At 44.9% G+C, this 24,665-nt stretch overlaps 1 non-coding gene across 1 annotated transcript; it reads right to left on the reverse strand.

The window, feature by feature from the left end:
- Positions 1 to 24,095: 24,095 nt before the first annotated feature.
- Positions 24,096 to 24,204, reverse strand: LOC136490407 (small nucleolar RNA R71). The gene has a single exon (XR_010767700.1). It is a non-coding gene; the product is annotated as a small nucleolar RNA R71 (small nucleolar RNA).
- Between the last annotated feature and the right edge of the window lie 461 nt (positions 24,205 to 24,665).

Below are 24,665 nucleotides of genomic sequence, written 5' to 3' on the forward strand. Positions count from 1 at the left end.
GTAAGGAAAATAGACCCTAGGCCCATTTACTTTGGATTTTGGTGTTTGATGACCAACACAACCAAATTGGACTAATGAATTAGCAAGTGATTGTTTTGTAGTTCAATAGGATGCAAGACGTGACTTTAACAAAGGCGACGTGATGATTCGATGATCAACACCATAAGCAAGACCCTAGGAGCACAAGAGAAGACCCAAGATATCAAGCAAAGTCCAAGCACGAAGATAGGAACCAAGCCATATGCAAGATCACGAAGAAATGAGCTCACAGAGGTGACCGGACACTAGACCGGACGTTGGCAGAAAGCAACCGGATGCTCTGATCAAGAGGCTCGGCAATAGGCGTCAGCAGCAGCAACCGAACACTGGCGGCAAATCGATCGGACACAGGACAGTAGCATCCGATCGAGTATAGAAAGGTTCCAGAGCGGCGAAATTGCGATCGAACGCTAGTAGTGTCCGATCAGTTGATCGCAGCTCTAACGGTTGGGATGACCGGACACGTCCGGTCAAGATGTGATCAGCGTCCGGTCAGTAGCAGAAAAGCGAGATTTCATCCCCAACGGCTACTTTCTCAGTGAGGCTTATATATACAACCCTCAACCGGCCAAGTGAGGTGTGTGGAGCTAAGGAAACATACCAAGGGTGTTGATACACCATTTTAGTGATCTTCACTTGCATAGTGCTTAGTGTTTTATTAGGTGATTAGCGTAGGTGCTTTGCAATGTGTTTAGGTTGATTAGACCACTGCTTATACGCATGCTCTAGGTTTAGGCCTAGTGTTTAGTGAGGTTTGCATACCTCTTACCACTCGGTGCTTGCGCACACCATTGTTGTACATCGGAGGGGTTGTAGTCTTGCGAGATCATACCAACCGCGTTAGTGGTGTGGCCGCCACCGTGTACCACAGGGAACAAGGCCCACGACATTTCAGCCGGAAGCTTGATAGTGAAGACGGCAGGGAGCATCCGGGAGAGGCTTGCCGGAAGGCACGTCGGAGACCTACTTGCGCGTGGGGAAGGCCCAAGGCTATCCATGGAGTTACCCAACCGGGAGCTTGGCCCTTGCGAGGGATTCCTTGCGAGGGGCTCCAACGAGGACTAGGGGGAAGCTTGCACGCTTCTCGATACCTCGGTAAAAATACTAGAGTCGTCGATGGGAGTTTGCATATCTCTACCTTGCTCTTTAAGCTTCCACATTTACATTGATTACATTACTTCTTTTGCGGTAGAGATAGCAATACACTAGCAAAAACCATAGTTGCACATTTAGATAGTTTATCTTTTGCACAGGTTTTGCTAGGGTTAGAAAAAGAGGCCATAATTTAGAGTTAGAATTTCAAGTTGCCTAATTCACCCCCCTCTTAGGCGTCACGGTCCCCTTCATGGGGTTCATGGGTCCACCGTGGATCGGTTATGAAGGGGTATGGATCGGATCTAATCTGGATTGTTCATGTAAGATCGGATGGCAGAGGTGCAAAGGGGAACATGGGGGTCACCGACACAGTACTTGGACGGCAGCACCATGGCTGGACCTCGGCCATGGTGTCGGCTTTAATGATCCCAGTCACCATAGGGCATGGTAGTACTATGGGGAGCAAGAGAAACTCGAGGCGAGCTCGATGGAGGGTTTAGAGGGAGCTGCGATGGCATAGTGATGACCTTTGGCACGGTTAGGCGGCTTGAAGCTTGCGGCGGCGTAGCTTAGGGCATAGGCATGCTAGAGCTTGGTTCTAGGTTTGGGCGAGGGTGGCATGGGCGCGGAGGCTGCTATTTATGATGGGCTCAGCATGGAGGCCACGCTTAGGAGGAGACAGCGTGGACACAGACTCATCGACGGTGGGACTACATCGGCAGATGTGGCTGATGCATGGGCCCATGGTTGCAGCGACACAAGGAGGGGGTCAGGCTATCAGTGAGACATCGTGAGGGAGAGGGGAGGTGGCACGTCAGTGCTAGGCTAGCCTGGTGGCTGGGCCGCAGGGATGGAAGCTGGGTCGGGTGAGTGGAGGAACAGAGGCTGGCCAAGGGAGAGGAAGCGGCCCACGTGGGGAAGAAGCTGAGGGTAAGGAGGAGAGAGCAGGCCGGCTGAGAGAGGGGGTTGGGCCTTTGGGCCAAATTGAGGAGAAAACATTTTTTTTACATTTTCCAAATCCTTTTCCATTTTGTTTTCAAAACCAAATTCAATTTTGAACCAAATCAAATTCAAATAGAGTTTCAAATATACTTTCCAACTCAAATAAAAATGAGACATTTTGGTAAGTTTTCCAAATATAAATTCTACAACTTTTTAAATCCTTTTATTTTCAAATTTTCTTTTATTTTATTTCAAAGCCATTTTTAATTTATTTCAAAAAGCAATTCGAACCATTTTGAATCTTGACTCAAACCACTCAATCTATAAATCAAATGCACCGGCATGTATTCACAACCAAGTTGGTACTCCCTATGATGAATTTTAATTTAATGAAAAATATTATTTTTCCTATATTTCATGAGCACAAAAATACAAAATTAAATAATTTTATCTCTATTTCAAGAGAAGCAAATGTTTGGGTGTTACAATAACTTTCTACTCTAGAGGATGTGCGGGGTGTTGCTAATGATTGGCTTTGCAAGAACATTGTCGCGCACTTCTTGACGAAGTTTTGGATAGAGGGCGAGGGTCGGGCTTTGGCCTTTGATGAGGCGGTGACTGGCACTCACGAGGTACGTTAGGTCTTTAGTCTTGTTGTTTTTTCTTTTCCCCCTTTTTATGTTGCTTATGATTTTGTTTATTTTATTAGCTAACGCAGCCCTGGGACGCTCCAACCTCCACTGCCGAGACTAGCAAGGCGGGGACCTCTTCGACAAGCATGAGGGTCACGGCGTCTACAGTTGGTGAGGCATCCGCCTATGAGGTCGCTGCCAGGGTTGGTCGCGAAGATGTTGAAGCAGGCCTTGGGACCGAGGAAGGACGAATTGATGGAGCGCCAGCCATAGAAGCCATGGATGTTGATACTATAGGGCAAGTTTGACGTGCGTGTGCGTCATAGTTAGGATGGCGGTGCCTTTTGGAAAATAGTTGGTGTGCCCCCTATGAGGGTCTACTTTTGGTTGGTGATTAACTGTTGCCTTCATTACGTAGGTTCCTACAGGGCCTATGCATGAAGTGTTGGAAGTTTTGCCCCTGGTGTTAAATCATCTGGATACATTTATTTCTAGTGCGTCCTAGGCGTGTGCTAATTCTAAGTTTCCCTCGTTGTCATTCGATCATTTTTGGTGGTCGAAGCTTGGTTTATATGATAGGAAGAATCAAGAGACGAGTAGGTTTTGGCAGAACATGGATCTTATGGATTGTTAGTCTAAGCGCTTGCTCTTTGGTTTGAGATCTACTTCAGGGGTGTTGAATGATGTTGATGATGAGGATGCTATAGACTTTATTTTTGGGCAAGGGCGCTTGAGTCTGGATGCCGAGGGAGAGTTGAAGGAGCCGAACCTAGAGCCGTTCGAGCTTGATGAGCGTGACCATCGCCGTATGTACCTCGTAAGGGTTTTGGAAGGTGACTTGCCTTTGGTTCCTACTGATGAGGACATCACTCCTTCAGATGAACCCGCTGATCCTCCAACCGTCATGCAAGGTCCAATGACCCGGGCTCAAATGCGTCAACTCAATTTAGAGGTGAGTTCATTCTTAAGTGATCCTTTTCATACTTTTGAGAATAGACTACTACCTAATGATGTTATCTTTCTTAGGAACATTGTAGAGGGTCATGAGGAACTTATAGGAAGAGGTGGAGGCATTGATGACCAACAAGGACGTTCAACAGAAACCGAAGGCCCAGTCCAACATGATTTCGAGTCTGCCTCGGCCTCTAGGACTAGTCTGCCTTAAACTGGTCACCCAGGATGCATCCGGACTCCATTTTTGACGATCCACATATGGTTGGAAAGCAAATTTTATAAGGAAGTGAATCCAAGTGGTTTCACATCAAAAGACCTTCAGAATCAATGGTAATCATTGAAACAAGTCAGCATCAAGAATCTACCAGGATGTTGTGACACCATCTTTTGGTTCGTTGGACCGTGTATTGTGTTTGGGCTCATTAGGGGGCACGTTCAGGGTAGACGATGACCCTAAGACCTTTATAATCATACATCACCGCCATCATTAGGTTTTGGGTTTTGCTTAGATTAATCTGTTAAGAATAGTTTCGCCGTTCATCGGTTTGTGAGACCCCAACTTTGTGAGATTAATCATTCATTTGTAATTTGGTTGCTTTCTTTAATGTTCTTGCTTGTATTCTTCGTTGCATAGGCAGGGATTAGCCTTCTTGGTGAGATCAACTAGATGCGTGCCTCAATTGATAACCAGAGGAGTTGTGATGCTAAGATTGCAGGGTTCGATCTTTCGATCTGAAGCCAGATCGGTGTGTCATTCTCCGCCACAACAATAGTTACCACTACTTGACGGAAGATCGGGATCCCCATTCCCATTAAGTGGTAATCAAAGATAAGGTATACCGTTAGGTTCACATTTATCCCCTAGTTTGGAGTGTTTCGCATTCGTCCCATAGTCTAGTGCCATACTTTTTTTCCTGTCCTAGAACCTTCCGTGCCATAGCCTTTGCATATTTCAGTTTCAGAGTCTGTCATGTTGAGTTTGTGTGCTGGTCAAGGTATTGTTGCTGGTTAGGTCATGTTAGAGTCCAGTTCATGTGTTTCCCCCTTCATTTCCATTGAATCTTTGCTGTCGTGACAAATTTTACGCACAATGTTCCTGTTTTGTCCTCTAATTCGGAGCCAATTCTTAAAACTGGTCTAGTTTTCGCATATGAACTCGGATTTTGACATTCCATATATCAAAATCGATCAGAAAATTTTTTTGGATCCGTTCATCCTCGGATTTGCCAGGGTTGGAAAATTTTAATTTGACCAAAAACTGGTCACAAGATCCTCTTTTCGTGGTCACAAGCTTTTTGTCGATTTTGAGCACGTCTTCTAAAATTTCCACAGGCCACGACTTTCACTTGTTTAAGCTCATATTTTTTGTGGTTACTTCTTTTGTGCTCCTAAGTGAAGGAAAAATATGAAAAAAAATAAACAGAAAAAGTCAAAATTTCCCAAAAAAACAATGACGGCCCAAAAAAATAGAAAAAAGAGAGGGCAAAAGAGGAATAATATCTAGAGGAGCACATAGAGAAGGCCAAAGTAAGTTGTGTTAGCGTGTGCTATCTGGTTCCTTGTTTGTGTTGTTGTTGCCATCCACCATACTTGTTTTTCACACACCTGTCACCTTGCTATCCACCATACTTGTTTGTCACACACCTGGTACTTGGAACATTTTAGACCAGCAACGAGAACAAGTACTTTGGACTATAATTTAACATTACTTTCTGTTACTGACTTGTGTGCCAAATATATATATTATTCTTTGTGTGCCTTCCAAGCTCCACAAACTCTTCAGATCAGTACAGAAAAAGAGCCTTGCAATCTTGGTACCACTGCCTCACAGGTATCATGAACCAGCTGCTGGTTGTACCGCCCACTACTTGTGTTGGTAAGAACTTTGTAAGAGCTTGGTAAGATGCTTCCACTTGCTGTGAAAAGTGACACCACTGCAACCATATAGTCATTTGGTAGGGATAACCTTTACCGTTTGTTCCTATTTTTGTGTTTACAATGGCAGGAGGTGATCAGACTAGAGATAACAGCCCCAAGGATTTCAATGAGTGTGTCAGCCAAGAGCAACTACAAGCTGCTATAGATAATGCCCAAAAAAGGATGAATGAGGCCATCAGGAAGGCCATCACTGACGCACTCATTGAACTCAACATTGGCAACAACATGGAGAGGTTGGACAAACGAATTTCCACGCTAACCGACAAGGTTACTGAGTTGGAAACCTTGGTGGCGGTCAACAACGATGTCTTAGGTAGCAACACCGATGGTCTCTTGCCAGAAGACATAGTGCATGATGCCACTAGGAACATAGATCGAGCAGCCTTCCGACAAGCAAGATTATGATAACGTCTTTGCCGCAACACAACAGGTATGGATGGTGTCCACCACCATCAAGGTAATAATCATCAAGTGCACAATGATCCTTATGCTAAGATTAAGTTCACAATACCATCTTTTTTGGGTCATTATGATGCTGAGGGATATCTTGATTGGGAGATGACGGTAGAACAAAAGTTTAGTGCCCACCTTGTGCCTGAGCATCATAGAGTTCGACAAGCTACTAGTGAGTTTAAGGACTTTGCCATTATTTGGTGGAATGGGCTAGCTGTACTGGATGCTTTACCTGGAACGTGGGAAGAACTTAAGATTGCTATGTGTGATCGTTTTGTTCCTCCTTATCATAGAGACTTGCGTAAGAAATTGATGCATTCAGAACAAGGAGAGAAATCTATACATGATTACTATGGTGAGCTCCAAAAGGGATTGATGCATTGTAGTGTTGTGGAGGGGAACGAAGATTCCATTTGTCGTTTTTATTTGGGTTTGAGGCGCGAGATTCAGGACATTGTTGATCATAAAGAATTTAACACTGTCAACCTGTTGTTTCAATTTGCTATGTTTGCATAAAAGGAATTACAGGGGCGTGAACAGCACAGCAAGAGCAAGGTCAGCACCACATACATGCCACGCTTGGCACCATCTTTGGGGCTGACCAAGCCAACCACTTTTTGGGCACCTCCACTAGTAAGCAAGCGACCAACAGCCACTGGAGTTACCGCTACACCTAAGGCACCTCCTGCACGACCTTTAGATTTAGGTAAAAATTCTTTGCAGGTGCCTACCAAGAGTGCCTCATCTGTTGCATTGACGGGACACACTTTGGGCATTCAGTGCCACCGCTGCCATGGCATTGGCTATGTGTAGAAGGACTGCCCAATTCAGCGGGCATACATTGCTACAGAAGATGGTTACATTAGCACCTCTGACATTGAGGATGGAGAAGACCAATATACATATGAGGAGGACGGCGAAGTCCTTGGTGATGAGGCCACGACATCCTATAGGAGCATCATTGTACAACGGGTGCTCAGCTCACAAGTACAGCAACCTGAGAAGCTACAACGCCATAACTTGTTCCAAATTTTCTTCATCATCTGTAACCGTCGAGCATGTGTCATTATTGATGGAGGTAGCTGCAATAATTTGGTGAGTTCTGAATTGGTCGAGAAGCTTGGCTTGACCACACGCCCGCACCCATGTCCATACCATATTCAGTGGCTAAATGATTCTGGTAAAGCAAAGGTAACACAAACTTGTAGAGTATCATTTTCCATTGGTTCTTATGTTGATTCTGTTGATTATGATGTGGTACCTATGCAAGCTTGTTCACTCTTATTGGGTCATCCTTGGGAACATGATAATGATGCTACACACCATGGTAGAAGTAATAAATACACCTTTGTGCATAACAGAAAAAAATTACTTTGGTACCTTTGATCCCTGCTCAAATTGTACAAGCTGATAGGGAATGCGCTACCAGTTTGAATGATGTTCAATCTAAAAATCAGCAAGTTACTAATTCTATTCTCCCACCTAAAAAGGATAAGTCTACATCTATTTCTAAGGCTGAGGGGATTAAATTGAAGGGTGGTGTTATGCTTGCAACAAAATGTGACTTTGGTGAAATTTCTGATGATGATATTTGCTATGCTTTGGTATGTAAACGAGCTATGTTTTCACTTGATGATATTGTTAGCTTGGTGCCTCCTGCTATCACTAACCTTTTGCAGGAGTATGAGGACATTTTCCAGCTAAGATACCCCCGGGGCTGCCACCTATGAGAGGGATAGAGCATCAAATCGATTTGATTCCAGGAGCAACCTTGCCCAACTGTGCTGCCTATCGAACCAATCCCGAGGAGACTAAGGAAATTCAGCGGGAAGTCCAAGACTTTTTGGACCACGGGTATGTACATGAAAGCCTTAGTCCTTGTGTCGTTCATGTACTTTTGGTTCCTAAGAAAGATGGAACTTGGCGTATGTGTGTTGATTGTAGAGCCATCAATAATATTACTATTCAGTATCGTCATCCTATTCCTAGGCTAGACAACATGCTTGATGAGTTCTGTGGTCCTAGGCTACCATCAAATTATAATGAAACTTGGAGATGAATGGAAAACTGCTTTTAAAACCAAATTCGGGTTGTATGAGTGGTTAGTAATGCCTTTTGGTTTGACAAATGCACCTGGCACTTTCATGCGTTTAATGAATGAGGTTTTAAGAGCTTTCATTGGTCATTTTGTGGTAGTTTACTTTGATGATATATTGATTTACAACAAGTCTTTTGTTGAACATATGGATCACTTACGTGCTGTTTTTAATGCTTTATGTGATGCACATTTATTTGGTAACCTTGAGAAGTGCATCTTTTGCACAGATTGAGTTTCTTTTCTTGGCTATGTTGTAACTCCACAGGGAATTGAGGTGGACGAGATGAAAATTGAAGCCATAAAGAGCTGGCTGGTTCCCCAAACCGTCACACAGGTGAGGAGTTTTCTTGGTCTTGCAGGATTCTACCACCGCTTTGTCAAAGATTTCAGCACCATTGCTGCCCCGATGCATGAGTTGACGAAGAAAGGTGTGGTGTTCCATTAGGGAAAGGCACATGAGGACTCCTTTGACACTTTGAAGGATAGCTCACACACGCACCATTGCTACAACTTCCAAACTTTGGTAAGACTTTTGAGCTACAATGTGATGCTAGTGGAGTTGGCATTGGGGGTGTTTTGATGCAAGATGGTAAACCCATTGCTTACTTTAGTGTAAAATTGCATGGTCCTGTTCTAAATTATTTCACGTATGATAAGGAATTGTATGCACTTGTCCATTCTTTAGAGACGTGGTGTCATTATTTGTGGCCTAAAGAATTTGTTATTCATTCTGATCATGAATCACTTAAGTATCTTTGCTCTCAACATAATCTGAATCGTAGGCATGCTAAATGGGTTGAATTTATTGAATCTTTTCCTTATATTATCAAACATAAGAAAGGGAGGGATAATGTGATTGTTGATGCTTTGTCTAGACGATATACATTGTTGTCCCAACTTGATTGTTGGATTTTTTGTCTTGAATCAATAAAAGAACAATATGTGCTTGATGCTGATTTTAAGGACGTGTTGATGAATTGTAGAGAGGGATGTACATGGAATAAGTTTATGATCAATGATGGGTTTTTGTTTAGAGCTAACCACCTATGCATTCTAGTTGGTTTCGTTCATCTTTTGTTGTTGCAGGAGGTAGATGGAGGTGGATTGATGGGACATTTTGGTGCCAAAAAGATGGAGGACGTGCTGTCCACACATTTCTTTTGGCCAAGGATGAGGCGAGATGTAGAACGGCATGTGGCTCGGTGCACCACATGTCAGAAAGCTAAGTCACGGTTGAACCCACATGGTTTGTATATGTGTCTTCCTGTTCCTTCTACTCCTTGAGCTGATATATCTATGGATTTTGTGTTGGGTTTGCCAAGGACTAAGAGGGGGAGGGATAGTATTTTTGTGGTGGTAGATCAATTTTCTAAGATGGCACATTTTATTCCTTGTCATAAGAGTGACGATGTTGTTCATATTGCTGATCTTTTCTTTGAAGAAATCATTCGCTTGCATGGTATGCCTTCTACTATTGTTTCAAATTGTGATACAAAAGTATTGAGTTATTTTTGGCGCACTTTGTGGAATAAATTGGGGACCAAGCTGCTATTTTCTACAACATGTCATCCCAAAACTGATGGCCAAACTAAGGTAGTGAATCGAACATTGTCCACTATGTTGAGAGCAATTTTGAAGCGCAATTTGAAGATGTGGGAAGAATGTTTGCCGCATGTAGAGTTTGCATATAACAGGGCAGAATATTCCACCACCAAGGTAAGTCCTTTTCAGGTAGTGTATGGTTTTAACCCTTGTGCTCCTATTGATCTTTTGCCTTTGCCTACGACTAAAAGAACACATAGTGATGCTAGAGAGCATGCTGATTTCATTCGTAAGTTGCATGAAACAACTAAAGCAAATATTGAAAGAATGAATGAAAAGTATAGAATTGCTGTTAGTAAAGGTAGAAAAGAAATTAAACTTGAACCGGGTGATTTGGTTTGGTTACATTTGAGAAAAGATAGATTTCCTGAGCTGTGTAAGTCTAAATTAATGCCAAGAGTAGCTGGTCCTTATAAGATAATTGAGAAAATAAATGATAATGCCTACAAACTTGAGTTGCCACCCGAGTTCAGGGTTAGTCCCACCTTTAACATTGCAGATTTGAAGCCTTATTTGGGAGAAGAAGATGAGCTTGAGTCCAGGATGACTCAGTTTCAAAAGGGGGAGGATGATGAGGACATCACTCCTTTGGATGTACCCACTGATCCTCCAACCGTCATGCAAGGTCCAATGACCCGGGCTCGAATGCGTCAACTCAATTTAGAGGTGAGTTCGTTCTTAAGCGATCCTTTTCATACTTTTTGAGAATAGACTACTACCTAATGATGTTATCTTGCTTAGGAATATTGGAGAGGGTCATGAGGGACTTAGAGGAAGAGGTGGAGGCATTGATGACCAACAAGGGTGTTCAATAGAAACCAGAGGCCCGGTCCAACATGATTTCGAGTCTGCCTCGGCCTCTAGGACCAGTCTGCCTTAAACTGGTCACCCAGGACGCATCTGGACTCCGTTTTTGATGATCGACATATGGTTGGAAAGCTAATTTTATAAGGAATCCAATCCATGTGGTCTCACATCAAAATCCCTTCAAAATCAATAGGAATCATTGAAACAAGTAAGCTTCCAGAATCTGTCAGGGTGCTGCGACACTGTCTTTTGGTCCGTTGGACCATGTATCGTGTTTGGGCCCAATAGGGGGCACATCCAGAGTAGGTGACGACCCTAAGACCTTTATAATCATACACCACCACCATCATTAGGTTTTGGGTTTTGCTTAGATTAATCTGTCAAGAACAATTTCGCTGTTCATCGGTTTGTGAGACCCCAACTTCATGAGATTAATCATTCATCTGTAATTTGGTTGCTTTCTTTCTTATTCTTGCTTGTGTTCTTCATTGCACAGGAAGGGATTAGCCTTCTTGGTGAGGTGAACCGGATTCGTGTCTCGGTTGATAACCAAAGGAGTTGTGGTGCTAAGATTGCAGGGTTCGATCTTTCGATCTGAAGCCGGATCGGTGTGTCATTCTCTGCCACAACGATAGTTACCACTACCTGATGGAAGATCAGGATCCCCATTCCCATTACCTATGGTGCCCGTTCTTTGGGGACCAATTGTGGAGTGTTAAGGGTTAGAGGGGGGCGAGGGTTTGCAGGTGGTTGTGGATGATGTAGATGAGTTTGTGGAGGATGTGGTGGGTGAACTCATTGATAGTGTGCTTGAGGACGTAGTTGTGGAGACAGCAAGGGAGGTGGCATGTGTGGTGTGTTTTGAAGACGATACTCTCGATGTCTAGGAGTTTCGACGCCGAGGGTCAGCTTGAAGCTGGTTTTTACCGATATAAAAGTTGTTGTTGTACTTGTTGTAATTGTGACATGTTGTTGAGAGACCCATCGAGGGTTCCTGTTGTTGTAAACATTATTTGATGTTGTTTTTATTTAATTGATGAGTCAGGGTGTGATGCGATTTTTCTTGTCGATTCTCGTTTTGCGCTTTGGTGCGTGACGGTTTCATTTTGGTGCTTGGGTTGAAGCGACACCCTCCCCCTTTCTTTTGGGGAGGCTCACTGTTTTTTGTTTTCAAAACTTGACGTGCAGCGACACCCTCCTTTCTTTGAGGTGAGGCTCGCTATTTCTCATTTTTTAAACTTAACGCACAGCGACACCCACTTTTCTTTTGGGCGAGGCTCGCTGTTTCCCATTTTATAAAACTTGACGCGCAGCGATGCCTCCCTTTCTTTTTGGCGAGGCTCGCTGTTTCTTGTTTTTTAAACTAAACGAGCAGCAATGCCCCCTTTTATTTTTGGCAAGGCTCACTGTTTTTTATTTTCAAAACTTGACACACAATGACGCCCCCTTTTCTTTTTGGCTAGGCTCGCTGTTTTTCATTTTTAAGACTTGACGTGCAGTGGCGCCCCCTTTTCTTTTGGGCGAGGCTCGCTGTTTTTTTCATTTTTAAGACTTGATGCGCAGCGACACCCCCTTTTCTTTTGGGTGAGGCTCGCTGTTTCTTGTTTTTTAAGACTTGACGTGCAACGATGTCTCCCTTTCTTTTAGGCGAGGCTCGTTGTTTCTTATTTTTTAAACTTAACGCGAAGCGACACCCCCCTTTCTTTTAGGCGAGGCTCACGGTTCTTTGTTTTTTAATTTGACATGCATCGATGCCCTCTTTACTTTTAAGTGAGGCTCACGGTTATTTGTTTTTGAACTTGACGCATAGCGACGCCCCCTTTACTATTAAGCGAGGCTCACTGCTCTTTGCTTTTGGGGTATAATATGGAATAAAAAGCTCAATTTTGACTTTATTTTCTTTGTTGGGGATTGCAAACCAATGCTAGTTCAAAATACATCGAGGGTTTGCCATAGTGGGCTTTTTCCATTGTCATCCCAGTGGAAGATGATGCGACATGTTTGGTGCTACTCGCCGATCGATGATGAACCTTGGATCGATGAAGAACCTTGGTGAGCCCTCGGTGATTTGTTTTTGCCTTGGTGATGAAGGTACCGGTTGATGCTGTCTTGGTAAGCCACAGGGTTCACATGTTTCCTTCTTGTGGAGCCTCAACCCTATGAGGCTCCGTGCCGCTCTGAGCATGAGTTTCTCCTAGAGTGTCTTCATGTTCTCATTCTTAGCGAAGCTTCTTTGGCATGTGGCTGATTGCCCACTTGCAGTAGGGAGGGATTGAAACCCCTCCTCTTGAATTTTTGTTGGGCGGCACCAAAGCCCTTGTCGATGTTGCCTCCACTGAACCTTTGCTTGAGGGTTGCTAGATAAATGTGAACCTCGCGGCTCGCATAGTTGAGCGGAGGTGTCGGCTAATGCGCACCAGCTTCCAGTAGGAGGTGTTGGTGATCCCTTCGCTCTGGGGCTCGGGATTGGTGGCAAGGGAGCACTCGGGCGGTGTCGCACCTAATTTTGCATAGCAAAATCAAGTACTCATATATGTGCACCCAGGCTGTCCAAACACACATATATCCTCAAATTGTAATAATATCAAAGTAAAGTACTTTATTACATCGCATATCTCATCATATTGTTATCTCATAGTCTTGCTCATCAGCAACATTATTACATAAAGCAGAAAAACTAAGCCCAAACTACCATAGGGACTCCAACTGGTGAACCCTAGTAGTCCTGGACATCTTCAGGGAACTCCTCATATATGACATCTGTTACCCATCCAAGAGTTTTGTTGAATGTGAAACAAGTGTAAGCGTCCCATGCTTAGCAAGTATAACAAAGGGATCTATGAGGCTCAAAGGCTTGACACGGTTTGACTGTGGTAAGCAATTTTAGTTGGTCAAGTTTTATTAAACCTGTGTCACTAATTTAGTGAATAAACCCACCCAAGTTGTAATTATAATTAATCAAGATTATATCATTCCCACCATCCAAGTAACCACTAATCATGAAGGATCCAGGCTGCTCGTATCCATGAGCCCAGCTGTTATAACAGGTTAAATAATTCTATAGAATTTGTACAACTTTACCCACCGAGCCATGATTCCCAATGTCGGGGTTTGCAAAGCCCACATCGCATCTACCAAGGAAGCGTGGTAGGGTTTCACTACATAACCCTTCGCTAGTCACACTAACAAGTCATAGCTACTAAGGTTTTAGCCATCTAGCCGTATGCGGCCCTCCTCTAGGAGTGGCGCTCATTATCGTGGCATAGTACACACCCTAGTAGGAAAAGAAACATACCAACTAGTGCCCCCCTCTTGCCCTAATGGAAAGCTACAGACAAGCTAGTACAATCTAGTTACCAGGCTAAAGTCAGAGCCATTTGACACTTGGGGTTGTACTGAACCTCCTGGGTGGCCGCTTCAGGATTGAGTCCTTACAAAAAGGCACTCAACCCAGTACTCCAGCCCCCTAAAAGTTGCTAAAAGGTACCATTTTATCATGTTGCATATACCTTTAATCATGTTTAATATTTATTTTAGGTTATGCACTGCAGCAACTATCCAAAATGCATCCCAAACCATAGGTAACAAGGATATGTAGTACAAGAAACAATCTAGGTAAAGTCCTTAAGGGCGATTCAATTTTAAACACATGCATATGTATGAATTATAGAGTTCATAGGTACAAGGGGCCTTTTCTACACTTGCCTTCCTCAATTCCTTCTTGGTACTGCTGGTCACCCAACTGATCCTTAGCAACCTCGAACTGATCACCCTCTAAACGTGTTCCAATTCACCAATCAAGCATCCATTCTAGTCATCACATGCATACAAATATACTTCTACTAGAATAGTACACCAAACAGTAAAACATAGAGATTGAAAAGCTTATAAAACTAATCTACGTACTGCTACGAACACATGAGCGAAAGAATCACTCTAATCGGCTTTAAAACACAAAAGTTATGTATAATACAAGTTTTAATGGCATTTCTGTTCTAGACGACGCATACTACTATTTAAGAATACAGGGGCTAAAATAGATAAATATAGGACTAAAAGTAAATCCTTTGAACTGATGTTGGACTGTGGATTGATTTTGGGAAAATAGAAGGGCTAAAACACAAAGTGCGCTCAGCTGACCGTGGTTAGACTATGTCACCGCTGACTGGGCACAACGTGGCATGTGCTAGTTGGTGCGGTGCACCACCGTGTGCGGTGAACCAGTGACGTGGGCACTGTGCTTCGTGTCCACGGGTCCATGATGGACCAGCCACTTAACCCCGGAGTGGTATCTAATCTGCGCCGTCCATGGGAGAGCCGATGACATAGATGAAAGGCGTCATTTTCCCCCATCGGCTCACAGTGCAGTGGCGGCGGCGCCATTGACATCGATGACCCAAGCTCATCGGTGATCACCAGAACAACGATTTCGACCGCCTCAGACCAAACCGAGGGCACAGGAGTAATGGGCGTGACAGCACGAGTTCAACACAAGAGGTATACCATGAGTCCGGAGGGGGTGATTACGGTGTCTAGGGAGGTTCCAAGGCGGTCGGCGACGAGTGGAGGTAGACTGGAAAGAGAAGCCACTGCTAGTGAGCTCAGGAACATCAAACCCTAGACCAAATTGAGAAGAGAAAGGTACCTACGGTCATGGCGAAGCTCCTAAGCACAACTGCGAGGACTGATGAGCTCCAGAGTGGCGATTTTAAGGGCAACAATGCGAGCTCAGGCAGTGTACAAAAAGAGAGAGAGGGAAGGGCTCAACAGCGAGCTTTATAGGGCAAGCAAGCGTGGTAGAAGAGGAAATGGGTGTGGCGCAATTCACGTAGTGTCATTGTGGCTTGATGGAGCCCTTGATGGCTCCCTTCACTCGGCAGGTGAAGCTGCCATTGAAGGCAAGCACGGTATCTCTTGTCAGCGAGGAAGGAAGGGGAAGGCGGGTGGCTAATGAGTGAGCTCGACCGCATAGTGGAAGAAAGGGGAAGAGTGGGTGCGGGTGTGGCTTGGATGCGAGCAGGTCACCGCTTGGGCCAAGTGGGGCTCCAAGTTGGGCCATGGGCGTGAGACAGGAGGAGGGAAGGGGAAATGGGCCGCCAATAGCCCAAGGCCAGAAGGGCACATAGAAAAAGAAAACGAGAACGGGCTAGCTTTGGTTGATGGGCTAGGAAGGTGAGAGAGAAAAACTTTAAAAGAAAAGCCTTTTCATTTTTATAACTTGACAATTAGATCAAATTCAAATCAAATTTCAATGTAACCCCAACCAACCTAGCCCTACACTCAACCAAAAACATATGCTTCAGCATGAATGCAACAAACAAGTTTCTAAACATGATGGTTAATTTTAATTTAATCAAAAAATATTATTTAGCTTAGGTTAAAATGCATAGAAAACTAAATAAATACCCAATTTAATCTCTAAATTGTAAATAGAATTTTTAGGGTGTTACAAACCTACCCCCTTAAGATGAATCTCATCCTAGAGATTCGGATGGTTGGAAAAGATTGGGATACTCAAATCTTAGATCCTCCTCTCTTTCTCATGTTGCCTCATCCTCAAAATGTTTGTTTCACTGAACTTTACACATTCTTATAGCCTTCTCCTTGTAACTCTCTCAGCTGTTTCCAAAATTTTTACTAGGTGTTCTTTATAAGAAAGGTCCTTCTAGATATCGAGCTCATCCAAAGATAATTGTTCCTTAGGTACCCTTAAAGATTTCTTAAGCTGTGACACATGGAAGACGTCCTGAACACTTGAGAGCTGCTAAGGGTACACTAGCTAATAAGCAACTTCTCCTCTTCTATCAATGATCTTGAAAGGTCCCACATACCTAGGAGACAACTTTCCCTTAGTATGAAACCTCTTAACTCCTCTCATAGGTGAAACTTTGAGGTAAACAAAATCACCGATCTCAAACAACAAATCCCTTCTTGTAGTATCAGCATAACACTTCTATCGAGACTGTGCAACCTTCAAATTTTGCCTCACTGTTTGTACCTATTTTTTTGCCTCTTGTAAAACTTCTAGCCTAAAAACTTGACTTCCCCCTATTTGGTTCCAAAACAGTGGTGTCCTGCATTTTCTACCATACAACACTTCAAACGGTGTCATTTTGAGACTTTTCTGGTAACTATTGTTATAAGAGAATTCATCATAAGGCAAACTCTTATCCTAGCTTGTCCCATACTATAGAGAACAAGCTCTCAACATATCCTCTAAAATCTAATTCATTCACTCAGTCTGCCCATCTATCTACGGATGATACACTGAACTAAAGTTCAACTTTGTGTCCATAGACTCATGCAACTTCTGCCAGAAATGAGATGTGAACTGTGTACCTCTATGTGGGGTTATTAACCCCTATACCCTTATGGCTAGGCTTGGGCCAGCCCAGATCAGTGGGTTCGGTCCACCAAAAGACAACGCGCGGCCCGGCCAACCTGTTCGGAGTCCCGCGTAAGGAGTCAAAATAGATTTGGCGACCAAGCAAGATCCTAGTCGGTTAGAATAGGAATCCTTATCCAGCCATGTATGGCAATTGTAACTGGCTAGGATTAGTTTCCAGATCTATAACCCTACCTTCCGGACTGTATAAGGCGGGTAGGGGACCCCTCTAAAAAACATCTCTCATTGACATACAGCAATACAATTAGACGCAGGACGTAGGTATTACGCCTTCTTGGCGGCCGAACCTAGATAAAACCTCGTGTCTGCCTTGCGTCACTGTCTTGTTTGTGGCTTGCGCATCTGTCTGCCGATAATCTACTACCTTGGGCATACCCCTAGGTAGACTGCCGACCATATTTCATCGACAGTGGCGCGCTAGGTAGGGGGTGTGCATACTGCTCTCCAAGTGAACAAGACGGTCATCACCTCCGGCCCCTTGGCTACGCCAAGCGGACTCACATTCACTGTCGGCTAGATCACCTGGACCACCGGCTCCGACGACTTCATCGCCATGGCCACGGAGGAGGCGTGGATTCAATCTGCGTCAACCACTACCTCACCTGCATCAGCTACAGCTCCGACCACGGTGGATGCGGCTCCGACCATGGTGGATACGGCTCTGACCATGATAGATCTGGCTCCAACCATGGTACATCTGGCTCCGACCACGCCCGCATCATCTTCAGCCACACCGACAACCCGTCATCCGCCTCCCCGCTACAAAGGGAAGCAGATCGACAACACCGACCTGCTCGATTCCATTGATCAGGTCAGCACCAAACTCGCTGAAACCCTAGCTCTAGTAAGTACGATTCAAAGTCAACCTAATGAGCAGGTAACTGCTCCCCACAATAGATCTACCTAACTAGTTCGGGCTAGCCACCCTGCATGGCTTGGTACAGATCTCGTGGTCATATCTACTCCTGAAGGGCGCTCCGCTCATTGCTAGCCAGCCTCCGCGATGGGCCTCTAGCTCTCCAAGTACGAAGCATCGATGGAGAACCACCAGGCCCAGCCCTACGGCCTGTGAAACGCTGCCTCCAGCTACGCATATAACCTACAACGCCGCTTGAATCTGTGTTTTATGCACTGACCTCGACCGAAGCCACGCAACTTCGTCAACATGATCCAGATCGAAGATTATCAAGAAGGATCCGTCCACACAGTCCAAGAGGGCGACTCCAGCTCCTCGTCTAGCATCGTATCTAATACCTCCATCCACACTAAGCTCCAGCATCACAACGATGAAGGCGTCGAATACGGTCTGGATATCCCAGACCACGCCCCATGGGCCCCATAATTCCCGTCTTTCTCGCCAAGGCGAGGGGATTTGATCAACGTTGTCAGCAATGATGAACCACCAGCAGTTGGCAAAATAGAACAAGAAAGGACTGCGCGCGAGGCACACAATATTGACTGGTTTAATCGCCGGCAAATCGAAGCTGAAGCAGAAGAGGAGGCACGACGCATAAGGGTCCAGCCACGTGACCTCAATAATGCCTTTGATAGGGTGGGGGACAAACAAGTCTTCAAGACTCCAAGCGCCAATGTAGCCGTTGCCATGGCGACAATGTAGCGGCTACCCAACACTCCCAAAACCCAGGCAGTTCGCGATGATATACAAGCTTATCTGACGGCTGCTATGGCTCAGACTGTAGAGATGGTGAATCAAGCCCGGGCTCCATCCATTTCAATTGAATCAAGCCACAGCCACCAATACTCAAGTCGCTCATAGCCACTCAACCAACATGGCTCGTGCAACAATGACCCATTAGACAACCGTCAAGGTGGAAACAGTGGTCATGATGGTGGTCGGGACGATAACCGCCGTCGGGAGGATAACTGCCGTGACATTTGGGATGATAACCGCCATGATAACCGCAACAATCGTCGTGATAACCACAGTTGTAGGGCTAATCCAGATGGCAATCAAGATCACCGTGATGGCAATAACGATCTCTGCCATTACCTCGGTGGACGTGATCTACATGCTCGCATCAACCAGAGAGCCAACAATCATGCATCCCATGAAAGCTATCGCCGTATGGAATATGACACTGCCCACGGCCCACCGGGTTTGAAGCAGTTTACTCCACACCTTTGCCAAGTCATATGGCACAAGAATTTCAAGCTCGAGAAACTTCAGAAGTACGATGGCAAGGAAAACCCGGAATTATGGGTCATGCTCTATGAAACTGCATGCAGATCAGCCATGGCTGACGAGCACGTCATGTCTAACTACTTCCTAGTCGCTATTGGCCATGCAGGTCACCAATGGTTGGTCAGCTTGCCGGTGAACTACTTTGATTCTTGGCAGGAGCTCAAGCAAGCCTTCATCGACAATTTCATCACTACTTGTGAACAACCGGGCAACAAGTACGATCTACAATGGATCTGAGATTGGAAAGATGAGCCACTACGCGAGTACGTCCGGCGTTTCTCAGAGATGCGCATCAAGGTCCCATCAATCTCTGACAATGAGGCAATCGAGGCTTTCATCACTGGCCTCCACTTCCACGATGCCCTAAGAGACAAGCTCCTCTGAAAGAGACCTAAATCGGTCATAGCGCTCCTGGCCACCGCTAAGAAATATGCGGACGCCGACGACGCTAAGAAGATAATTATTGAAGAAGCAGCAAGGGTTCCACGCTCCAACCACCCCCCACACCGCGACGATTACCGCGGCAACCGTGGTTGAAACGACAATTTTGACCGCCACAACCAGCGCAATGACTCCCGCGACCACCACGACCAACGTAATCAGCGGCGTAGCCGCTGTGACGATTACAGGAGCAAGCGTGCTCGGGAAGACGACGGTGAGGTCAATACCATTAAAAAGGGTGGCGGACGTCGTAATTACGAAGATGACTACACCAAAGCATTGAAAGGGCCCTGCCAGCTCCATCCTAAGTCAAACCATACCATGGAGAATTGCCGTGTTCTCAAGTCTATCTATACGCGTCAACATGCTCCAGATACATCCGACAAGCCTAACGACGCAGGAGAACAGCGCAATGAGGATAACGACGATGACGATGTAGACCCTTGTCACAAGTACATCAAGCCAACTAATCACGTGCACACCATCATTGGAGGCAAAGTGTCCATTGAGACCAAGTAGGAACGCAAGCTGCTCGCCCATGCTTGCTTGAACGTGGCCAACGCTGACAACCTTCTCGCCGATCCGTGGCTCCCTCTGTGGTCTCACCGCAAAATCTCTTTCAGTAGAAAGGACCAATGGGCCGCAATACCTGAGCCAGGATGTTTTCCCCTGGTCCTCGATCCTTGTATCAACAAGGTCTAGTTTGACAGAGCACTGATCGACGGCAGCAGCTCCATCGATATACTGTTCAAGAATAGTCTGCCTGCCCTGAAGATAGCTCAGGCGGATCTCAAGCCATACGAGGCACAGTTCTAGGGTGTTCTCCCTAGATAGAGCTCTACACCTCTCGGGCAGATCACGCTACCTGTGCAGTTTGGGACCCCAGACCACTTCCGCACCGACTACGTCAACTTTGTGGTCGCTGACTTCGATGGCACCTACCATGCTATTCTTGGTTGACCGTCGCTCACCAAGTTCATGGCCATACCTCATTACAGGTATCTGGTGCTCAAGATGCCTACCGAGAAAGGAGTTCTAACCCTCCGAGGCAATGTGTACGCAGCTTATACCTACGAGGACGACAGTTTCAAAATAGCAGAGGCTCACAACCTCTCTATTCACATGGCCGAAACCATGCTCGACGCCAAGAAGACCTCAGCCGACCACCTGGAGATCCCAGAGCTCGAGGCTCCTCACAAGAACATCAAGTCCAAGGAGCACAAGGTGATCCAGCTAGTCGACGGCGATCCCAGCAGAACGGCCCTTATTGGGGCCAACTTGGATCCCAAATAGGAAGACGCGCTCGTCAGGTTCCTGAGGAGCAACATGGATGTGTTCGCATGGAAACCTGCTGACATGCCCGATGTACCTCGGAACTTGATTGAGCACTCCTTGAATATCAATGGCAAGGCCAAACCTATCAAGCAGAAGCTACGACGGTTCGCTCACGATAAAAAGGAGGCGATTAGGGTAGAAGTTACATGGCTTTTGGTAGCCGGATTTATCAAAGAAGTGTATCATCCGGAGTGGTTAGCCAACCTAGTTCTTGTACGCAAAAAGAATAATGAATGGAGAATGTGCGTTGATTACACTGATCTCAACAAACATTGCCCTAAGGACCCCTTTGGCTTACCTCGCATAGACGAGGTCGTAGATTCAACCACCGGTTGCGAGCTCCTTTCCTTTCTCGATTGCTACTCTGGTTATCACCAGATCGCTCTCAAAAAGGATGACCAGATCAAGACATCTTTTATCATGCCTTTCGGCGCCTACTGCTACACGACCATGTCGTTCAGGCTTAAGAACGCCGAAGCTACCTACCAATGCGCTATACAAGCTTGCCTCAAAGACAAGATAAAAGACGACCTCATCGAGGCTTATGTTGATGATATAGTCGTCAAAACCAAGGAAGCACATACCCTTGTTGACAACCTAGAATGCACCTTTGCAGTCCTTAACACATTCCAGTGGAAATTAAGGAGTCAAAACAGATGTGGCGACCAAGCAAGATCCTGGTCGGTTAGAATAGGAATCCTTATCCGGCCATGTATGGCAATTGTAACTGGCTAGGATTAGTTTCCAGATCTGAAACCTTGCCTTCCGGACTATATAAGGCGGGCAGGGGACCCCTCTAAAAAACATCTCTCATTGACATACAACAATACAATCAGACGCAGGACGTAGGTATTACGCCTTCTTAGCGGCCGAACCTGGATAAAACCTCGTGTCTGTCTTGCATCACCGTCTTGTTTGTGGCTTGCACATCTGTCTGCCGACAATCTACTACCTTGGGCATACCCCTAGGTAGACTGCCGACCATATTTCGTCGACACTCTATTAGAAACAATCTTCTTTGGTACCGCATGCAAACATACAATCCTTTCCATGTATAGCTCTGCTAACTTTGCACCTGAATAAGTAGTCTTCATAGGAATAAAATGTGCCACTTTGGTCAACCGATCTACAATTACCCGATTGAGTCATATCCCTTTTGTGTATGGGGTAAGCCCACTATAAAGTCTATTCCAACTTCCTCCCATTTCCACTCAGGTATTTTCATAGGTTGAAGTAAACCTGATAGCCTCTGATGCTCTGCCTTTACTCTCTGGCATGTATCGCATATGGCTACATATTTAGCTGCATCTCTCTTTAGTCCACCACAAATATCTCTTTCTAAGATCAAGATACGTCTTAGTACTTCCCAGGTGTATAGAATAAGCTGAGTCATGAGCTTCCCTCAAGATAGACTCCCTAATAGATTTCACTTCTGGCACACAAATCCTTTTACCAAACCACACTGTTCCCTGATCATCCATATGGAATCCTGGTGCTTTACCGATCACTATACGCTCAGCAATGTCCTTGATTTTCTCATCATCTAGCTGCCCCTTATGAATCTCTCATTCTAAGGTAGGTTCCACCTCTAATTCTATACTATTAGCCACAATACTCAAATTCAAGTGTTCAAACTCTTCACATAACTCCCTAGGTAATTACATTACATAGGCCATGTTGACATAACTCTTCCTACTCAGAGCATCTGCTACTACGTTAGCTTTACCCGGATGATAGTGTATCTCCAAATCATAATCCTTGATTTACTCTAGCCATCTGCGCTGCCTCAGCACTAGCTATAGAGTAGTAGTCTTGTAGTGGAGTAGAGCAAGTGCAGAGCATCTTGGAGTCCAAAAGAGTCTTCTGGGTCTATTATAGCTCCTTTGTAATTCTTTCATTTCTGCATTACTTTAGTCAGTATTTATTTCATAACTTTATTCTAGTATTGCTTGCTTTACTTTAAGTACTTAGTCATTAGTGTTCATCATTAGTGAGCTTAGGTGCTTATTGTTTGGCATTAGTAGCATAGATTATCTTATCATTAGTAGTCTTTCATTAGTACCAGTTCCACCGTCTAGTTAGGGTGCTTTGATCTTATTTCATTAGAGCTCAAATCAAAGTAGTAAGCCTGTAGATTAATCGTGGTGCTTAGGCTATAGATTACCTGTGGATACAGCTAGGCCTCCAGATAGATTGTGGTAGGTGGCAAGTGGTGACAACCTTGTCCATCCTCTGTATTCCACCCTGATAGGTCTAGTTATTAAATCGTAGGGCTCATGGCAGACATTGTCTATTTACCTCTCCTAGTCGGTAGGCGGGCTATGCCCTAAAGTACTATCACATTTCTCCTAGTTATTTGTTTACCCTTAGTTACTAGAAAGATATATCACTCGCTCTCCCACCTAGCTATCTCTGGTAAGCTTGTATTTAGTAGTTAGTTTAGGTAGTTCACACCCATCCTTCACTATCGTTCACCTACCTAGGATCAACTTAAGGCCTTCCTTTAGCAAATCCTAGTCCTATATAAATTCTAGCCTTCCACCTTACTATGGGAAAAAATATAAATTTGACACTCGGTACTCACCGAGCGAAGTGCTACGCGATAGTTCTATGCACTTGCAGAATCCTCCAATAGTCGTTAAGAAATATCAACAAGCATTTCTGGCATCGTTGTCGGGGAAGGCAACTGGCCTTGGATTTATATTGCTAGATTCGCTAGCTAGGTTTTTAGTTATCCTAAGTAGTTTATCCTTTTTCCTCATATCCTATAACTACCCTACACGATCATGGGCGATAAGTCCATTCATGATTTTTCTACACCCTCAGCTGCTAATGTAGCCACCGGACCTAATGTTATCAATGGGGATGCTAACTTTGAGCTTAAGCCAGCATTAATTATGATGGTTCAAGCTAGTCCATTTTGTGGGAAAGCCCATGAGGATGCTAATGCTCACCTCCAACATTTCTTGGACATTTGTAGCACATTCACCATTAAGGGAGTGAGCCAAGAGGCTATATGTCTTTGCCTTTTCCCCTTCTCTTTGTTAGGAAAGGCTAAGCAATGATTTTACTCTAACCGCAATGCTATAGATACCTAGAACAAGTGTTCCAATGCTTTTGTTGTTAAGTTTTTCCCCATGGGGAAGACTAATGCTCTGCGCAATAAATTCTCTAGTTTTAAACAACTAGCAAATGAATCAATTTTCGAGGCTTGGGAATGAATGCAAGAGTATGTCTCTGCATGCCTACACCATGGCATGGAAGACTGGCTTTTGATCTAGAACTTCTACCATGGATTAGTGTCGTTAGATAGGAGCCATTTAGATGCTGCTGATGGTGGACATGACTCGATCCGAGTATGATGTCCATACATTTCATCCTAGTATCGCTTAAATTCCCGAGCGACTTGATCTGACTCACGCTAGTAGTCAGACATGACTCGCTCATGGGGGTCGCATACATAGGCACATATACATAGTTCGTGGCAAAGCACTACTTGTCATTGTCCTAACGACTGACCCATTCATGGTTCTTTCCAATCGCACCTCGCGCACTGATGAACCGGTGACCCAGGTCTCGCTTCCTCATTCATACTAAAGAGGTCGCCCTAAGCGAGCCTCATGGACTAGCTCCTAGGCAAGGCTTTGCACCCACGCATGATCCTAAAAAGAAATGGGACACTTGTTCGCTCAAGGTGAAGGGAATGAAAGGAAAGAGAGC

This window comes from Miscanthus floridulus, chromosome 10 (genome assembly GCF_019320115.1).
Source record: "Miscanthus floridulus cultivar M001 chromosome 10, ASM1932011v1, whole genome shotgun sequence".
NCBI lineage: Eukaryota > Viridiplantae > Streptophyta > Magnoliopsida > Poales > Poaceae > Miscanthus > Miscanthus floridulus.